General features: G+C 48.2%; 1 non-coding gene across 1 annotated transcript; it reads right to left on the bottom strand.

Annotated features, from left to right (window-relative positions):
- Positions 1-2,961: 2,961 nt before the first annotated feature.
- Positions 2,962-3,067, bottom strand: LOC119237817 (U6 spliceosomal RNA). Its single transcript, XR_005123448.1, has one exon. It is a non-coding gene; the product is annotated as a U6 spliceosomal RNA (small nuclear RNA).
- Between the last annotated feature and the right edge of the window lie 3,432 nt (positions 3,068-6,499).

The following is a 6,499-nucleotide window of genomic DNA, read 5'->3' on the forward strand; positions in this document are numbered from 1 at the left end:
AATGTTGTAATAAAATGGGGTGCATGTAGTTTATTGCATGATAATGGGACTCACTGAAGAATTACCGACTCGGTGCTCACCCACAGTCTCGGCCATAGGTCTGGATGGCCCCTTGAAATTACTGTACCTCACCTCATGGATACAGAAAATGAAGTCAGGTGGGGAGGTAGATGTTTGCCTTGATTCTGACAGCCTGAGAGAGGCTATGCAAGGCTCCTACCCCATACACTGCCTAGCGAGGGTTACCATGCACCAGATAAGAACCAATTAAGAGTATAATTCTGAACTCAGAGTGGCCTGGGTTAAACTCCTGGTTTTCAGCATTCTCTGTGTGAGTTTGGATCTATGACTTAACCTCTCTGTCAATGACTTAACCTCATGCTTAAAGCAGGGATTGGAGTGGGGCCAACATTACACGCTGAGGTGTGGAATAACAAATCACAGGCTTGGGGGCAGGCCTGTCCTGAAAACACTTGCCCACATATTGGTTACTGTTATTTGTGATGTTTCAGGAGGTTATTTTCCACTCAAATTCATTTTATTTGTCTCTCCTTTACCCTGTTGCTGAATGAAGGGTGATTATGCGAATGAATCTTAGCTCTAAGTCCTACTGATGTCCCAGTGTATTGTTAGTCTGCCCCATAAGGACTCCCTCGGTCTCCTTGTTGTCATACTCCATGCTCAAGGTGAACTAGTTATCTACCATTGTGTAACTATTTGCTCCAAAACTTGATGACTTAAAGCAACATGCATTTACTACCTGGCAGTTTCTGTGGGGTAGGAATCAGGACACAACCTAACTTGCTTTAGGGTCTTTCAGGCTGCAGTCAAGAAATTGGCTTAATTCAAAAAAGATAAACACATGCAATTTGCAGCAACATGGATGGAGCTGGAAGGGATCATGCTCAGCGAAATAAGCCAGAAAGAAAAAGAAAAATACCGGATGGTCTCACTTACAGTAGGAATCTAGAAAACCTAAACAAGGGAACAGGAAAAAGAATAACTATAAGAAAGAAAATATCAAAATCAACAAACAACTATGAACCAGAGACCCTCTATGAGGGGTGGGGGGCGGGGAAAGGAGGGATTGGGGTCAAAATAAGGGGGTTGTAATTGTATGGGGCATATAAAAATAAAATTGAAATAAAAAAATTGAAAAAAAGAGAAGACTTAGTTTGCAGTCTCACCTGCAGGACGAGAAAGATCTGCTTTCCAGCTCTCAGGTTGTTGACAGGATTTCTTGAAGGCTGTTGCACTGAGGACCTCAGTTCCTTGTTGGTGTTGGCTGGAGGTCACCAGCGACTTCATATGAGCAAGCACACGTGGACCACAATGGGCATGGCTGAAAGAGACAGCCATGGTCTTTTGTAACCTCATCTCAGAGATGACACTTTACCATTTGTCACATTCTGTTCATTAAAAGAAAATTACTAGATCTAGACTACACTCAAGGGGAGAGTTCTCACAGGCTGTAAATCCCAGAGCACACATGTCAGAGACCCCAGGGATTGTGTCAGAAGCTGCCTGGTCTGATGAGCTGGTGTATTTACCTGCACCAACACATTAGGTTTTATTAGGAATAAAGGTCCAGAGTTTGGTGAATGTTCTCCCTTGGCAGAAGCCCATGCCCTCTCTTGCTCTCCTAAATCTTGGAGATCTAGTCTCTGGTCAGAGGCTCAGGACTTCATTGTATGAGTCCTCATGCAGGGTCCTTTCTAGAATGATCCTTTGGAGAGCTGCCAGGGAAAGCATGATGGCTTTCTCCCCAAGTAGGTGTGTGGTACGGCTATTAATAGGAAGGAATATTTTAGATAGAGTAGATTCTTTCATACTGGCTGATCTTTGTTATGTTGAAAAATTCCATCAGTGGTTTAAATGACTTAATAAGGCTACCTCTGGTTGGCTTCTGCTGGTATCAAAACCATTAGAGTGAATGTGGTGAGGGTCACTCTGGGTGCTGGTGCCTTCGGAACGTAGATGCTGACCATTCTATCCATGATCACATGCCCACTTAGCCCATCACTGCTTCCTCGAATCCCAGCCCGGTCAGAATTCTGGTGGGGGTTTCTCTGGAGCTGGCTCAGGGGTGGGAGTTCACTGAAGGGGAATGATCTTAGGTTTCAAAATAGGGTTTGAAGGGCAAGTGGAGTTCCCCCAACCTTGCCATTACTCAAATGTCAGGCTTCCATGTCAAAAGCATCTCTCAAGAAACCCATGATTTTTTTTTTTTTTTTGGACCTGGGACATAAGAAATCAGCTAAGTCTACATCCGAATTTTCATTCAGCATTTCCCCCCAGTGCCCACTGCTCTCCCAGGCATGTCTTCCATCTAATTACCAGGTCCCAGTCACTGTGTGTTGACAGGATTTATTTCATCTAATTTCAACAACAGCCGGGAGAGGTAGATATTGTTAACTCTCAGTTATGTATGAAGGAACTGAGGTCCAGAAACACGAGGTGACTAAGGCAGCAAGAGGCTGAGCCAGGGCTGAAATTCAGCCCCTTGACACCCTAAATTCTAGACTGTTTCCAAAATATAGCTCCACACCAGCTCCAGAGACCAGAGCTCCTGGCCATTCCTGAGCATGGGGGAGCAGTGTCAGCATCTGCCACCCTGGTCAGGGCTCTAATAGTTGAGAAACAGAGACCCTTAGCCAGACCCCTCCTCCCCACTGCTCCACCAGAGCTAGTCCAACTCCCAGGCTTCTGCCTGGCAGTCCTGTCTCTGACACGTCCCATACCGCTGTCCCTGAGCAGGGTCCTGCTGTGGCACTGAGCACATTAAATTATGTTTGCCACTTTCCCAGGTGGTGAGCTGGGGGGAGGGGGCTGGGGGCCGTTAGTCTTGCTAGCGCCTGGCAGCATGTCTGGCACTGAGTGGGCACTCAGTAAAATCTGATGGTGCTTGGGGAATGACTGTAGCCATTTCCCAAGGGAATCTCTAAGAACTGTTTTTTTTTTTTTTAAATGGAATGCTTCACATATTGTCTGTCTTCCCCGTGCAGGGGCCATGCTCATCTTCTCTGTATCATTCCAGTTTTAGTATATGTGCTGCTGAAGTGAGCATAGAACCATTGCTTTCATGCAGCCCTTACACTGGAAGGTTGCTGAAAATTCCAGTCTCCTTCATAGCCCTGAACACATCAGATTGCACTCATATGCCTCCTGTCTTAATTTGTGTTCTCCCAGTGTAGACCTTGGGGGAGGTTTGGGTGCAAGTAATTATTTGGAAGGGGGTGATAGGACAACTATGAGTAAGAGGAGAATAAAAGGGGAGCAGGTTAGGATGTGGTAAATTGGGCTCAGTCCCAGTGGAACCTTGTGAGAAGGGGTGTGAAGCATACTTCTGGAATGTTCTACTGGGGAGATGGAGCTAGGAAATTCATTCAGCTCTCACTGCCCAGTGATTGAGGGTTGTTTCTGGGCTACTGACTCCCTGGCACTATCCTGCAGCCACTGGTGTGCAAGAAGTTGTGTCTAGAAATGACTTGTGAAGCAGCCTCCCAAGAGCCTCTGCTCCTGTCCTCATGGGGGAAGCAAGCTCTTTAATAAAACCCGCAGCTGAGGTTTATTTTGAATTTGTTATGTGCCAGGCACATGTGTGATTTCAGTAGTTTTCATAACCGTAGGGTTACTATTATCGACTCCATTTTATAGATGGGGAAACTGAGGCTCAGAGAAATGACCTAACTTGTCCAATTTAGTGAGTGGCAGACCCCGGATTGTTCCTGGCTTGTCTGCTTCCCTCCTAGTGCTCGTTCTGCTCCATCACATCTTCAACTGTGCTGGGCAAATAAGATGATGATCCAGTTAAAAAGTCAATAACAGCAGGGATCCTGGAGACCACTTAAAAGTGCAGTGTTGGGAAGTTCAGGCCTCGGATAACCACAGACCGGGTGACAATGAAAAGGCAAAAAAGTGGAAGAGCAGAAATTCCAGGTGTCAGGTCCAAGTCAAGTTGACATGGGGGGTTCTGCAGTGTGTGTGGGAGGACAGAGAGCAAATTACATCTCCAAATACACTTGCCAGCACCTTGCAAATCAGCTGAAAGAGCTTTTTAAAAAGTGCACCCAGTAGAAGATGCACTAAAGAATAATAAAAAATAATTGGAACCCCAACATTTCCAGTTTGAATGACTCATTTGGGGGTGGCTGTGGGTTACCAAACATATATGGTATCACCCTTTTGTGGCAACATGCCAGAGCTGGAAGGACCTTCCCTTGGAAATACTTGACAGGTCTTCGCTGTTCCAGTGGGAAAGCAGAGTGGCTGGAGGACATGGCTCCCCCACGGCCACACCGACACCCTGGACCTGCACACTGATTCTCAGTCCTGGGTCAGCCATTTCCATTTCTAAGTGGAGCCTTGGAACCCCCAAGTGAACTGTGCCAATCAGGGCCCATCAACCCCTCCCCTGATCCCTGGAGAGAGCAAGATGCTGCCCTGGCATGTGATTGTGAGGGTTAAGGAAATCACGGGGTGAATCTGCTGCCCTCTGCCCCTCCCGTGATTGTTGCAGAGTCCTGTGGTGGTGCCCAGCTCCTGCCACTCTGCCTAGCCAGAATGCTGGGCTCAGAGTCACAACCAACAATGTGGGGAGGGGCACACCTGAATGACAGAGGCTGGCATCCTACTGGCTCTGTGCCACCTGCACATCCACCAAAATGAGGGGCCTCTCCTGAAGGACCCCTGTTTCTCTTGTACTGACCATGACCTGCTAACACCTCTAGTTGGGCATGAAACTTCACCCCTAGTTTGTGAACAGCATCCACAGTACCCTAGGAATGGGGGCAGGGCAGGAGGGCAGAAAATGATACAGGATGCCCTTTCCTGCTAAGAAAGACAGGCTGAGAGGAAAATCAGGCACTAGGGAGTCCAGGTAGCCCCTGGCTTCTCTGCTCTTCTGTCCCATGAAACACAGAGCTGAGAGATGGCTGAGTGTTCAGACTTGCCAGCTTGGGGTGTGAAGATACATGGCTGAGGGCACAGAAGACACGGATGTTACCTGCCTGTGTTCTGAGCTGTTTTCCCTGCTGTCTGGAGGGTGTGGCTTGGAGGGGGTGGGCGTTGGTGGTGGGTCTCAGTGAGGTGGATTGCTAAGGTGAGGGAGGCGTGGCTCTGCCTTCCAGAAGGGGAGTGGGGCTATAATCCGTATTCCTCCAGAGAATGTTCTAAGCACTTGATACAGTGTGTGTTAAGGAACTGCATCACCACCGCACCGCACCTTATAAGGTAGATTCTATTCTTATTCTCATTTTAAAGCAGGAAACACAGGCACAGAAAGGATGAGTAGCTTGTCCAAGGTCACAACTGGAAAGTTACTGAAGCAGGGGCTGAATGCAGATTGCCTAACTCCAGAGTCCGTTCTCTTAAACCCTACAAGTACTTCACCGACATTCATTTAGCGACCTTTGTATGGCAGGTAGTGACAGGTGGATCATAAATATGATCTGCTCTCATGGCCCCCAGCAATTTGGAAGGTAGATCTTACAGTTTCCATTTTATAAATAGACAGGCTCAGAGAGGGAAAGGGGCTTTCCCAGGTCACCTGTCTCGTTTATGGGGGCACCTGAACTGGCTACAGGCCCCTCCTACAAGCCTGTGTAAAGGAAATGAGCCCAAGAGTGTTAATAATCTCAACAGAAGTGCCAGGCGTGATGTAGAAAAGTAAAAGCGAACCAACTTGGTGGGTGTGGGGGAGGGAGCAGTGGAGATCATGGGCTTCAGAGGGTCCTGGGAGGATGGGCCAAGTGGAATAGGGTGGGTGGACATCTGTGGGGGGTAAATGCACAGAGATAGGCCAGTGAGCCTATTGGGAGCAGGATGGTGAGCAAATGTAGACAAAACATGAGCACCTCTGAGCCCAGGGGAGCAATCTAGACTGCCTCTAGCCATTTCTTGCAAACAGCAAAGGTGTCCTTGATCCCCCCACATCCTCATTCCCTCACCCAGACATAAGTCCTGCCTTGCTCTAGGGGGCAGGAGGACCACTGGGGAGTTGTTTGACTGCAGGGACTTCCTAGTGGGTTCCTTTGTCCCCAGCACAGTCTGGGGAGATTCTTTGCTGCTTCCATCAAGTTCAAAGTGCTTCATTCCTGAAGAGGGAGATTCCACAAGAGCAGCCTTCAGACCTAGTCATGGCATGGACTGGAGGGATGGGCTGTGCTAGCAGGCAGCCGCCACCTGCAGCCTTGGGAGACCCCACATCTTTGACCCAGTCTCAGGGTGAGGAGTGTAGACAGCTGGGTGTAGACGGCTGGTGTAGATGGCTGGGTGGATTTGCTTTAAGTTGCACAAAGACCCCACCTTCCTTGCTGATGACTGGGGTGGAGAGGCTGGGTCTGTGAGATGCCAGGCCTCTCTAAAGGTGCTCCCAGGAACATTTACTTCTTTTCTGCCCTGTCCAGAGAGAGGTACCACCAGGGATGCTTTCCAGTTCACCTTGAGAAGTCACCAAATTATTTTAAGAACTGAGTGCAAAATAGAGAACTCAGTTTCT

This window comes from Talpa occidentalis, unplaced genomic scaffold (genome assembly GCF_014898055.3).
Source record: "Talpa occidentalis isolate TD23 unplaced genomic scaffold, MPIMG_talOcc4v2.1 talOcc4.10, whole genome shotgun sequence".
NCBI lineage: Eukaryota > Metazoa > Chordata > Mammalia > Eulipotyphla > Talpidae > Talpa > Talpa occidentalis.